This window comes from Fukomys damarensis, unplaced genomic scaffold (genome assembly GCF_012274545.1).
Source record: "Fukomys damarensis isolate Sample0158 unplaced genomic scaffold, DMR_v1.0_HiC HiC_scaffold_19, whole genome shotgun sequence".
Classification (NCBI taxonomy): Eukaryota; Metazoa; Chordata; class Mammalia; order Rodentia; family Bathyergidae; genus Fukomys; species Fukomys damarensis.
The window spans coordinates 62,190,819-62,191,280 of record NW_022900931.1 but is presented as its reverse complement, the minus strand read 5'-3'; the positions used below and the strand labels follow the sequence as shown (position 1 = coordinate 62,191,280).

At 68.6% G+C, this 462-nt stretch overlaps 1 protein-coding gene across 1 annotated transcript in view; it reads left to right on the top strand.

Moving 5' to 3' along the window:
• The window catches only part of Exoc3l2 (exocyst complex component 3 like 2), a 20,128-nt gene that overhangs the window by 7,497 nt on the left and 12,169 nt on the right, over positions 1-462 (top strand). The gene's annotated exons all lie outside the window — the stretch shown is intronic.

The following is a 462-nucleotide window of genomic DNA, read 5'->3' as shown; positions in this document are numbered from 1 at the left end:
GAAATAGCGCGCCAGGAAACAGTCTCTCTGCCAGGGAGGAAGCGGGGGGGGGCGGTGAGGGTAACTCTGTGCCGCGGGACCCTCCTTCTGCCTTCGCTCTGGCCTCCCAACCCCACCAGTCCCCATTTTCCGGGTCAGCCTGACGGCCCTGGGTGCCAGCTCCCCGATGCCGCGTATCCATCCCGTAGATCCCATCCCGGTCCCCTTCCCCCGCCCCTCAGTCCATCCTCTTCCTCACCTGGCGCCAACCTCCTGCCTCCCGCTCAGCCTTCCCCTCGCCCCTCCCAGGCCGGTTCCCTGAACCCCCTCCTTAACCCTAACCCTGTCCCCAGCCTGGGCGCGTACCCGCCGGCTCCCTGTCACCTCCTCGCTGACGTCCGGACACCTGCTCTCCTCCCGGCCTCCGCGGGTCCCTTCCCTTCCCCTCCCTCCGCACCTAACCCTCCTCAGCCTCAGCTCCCC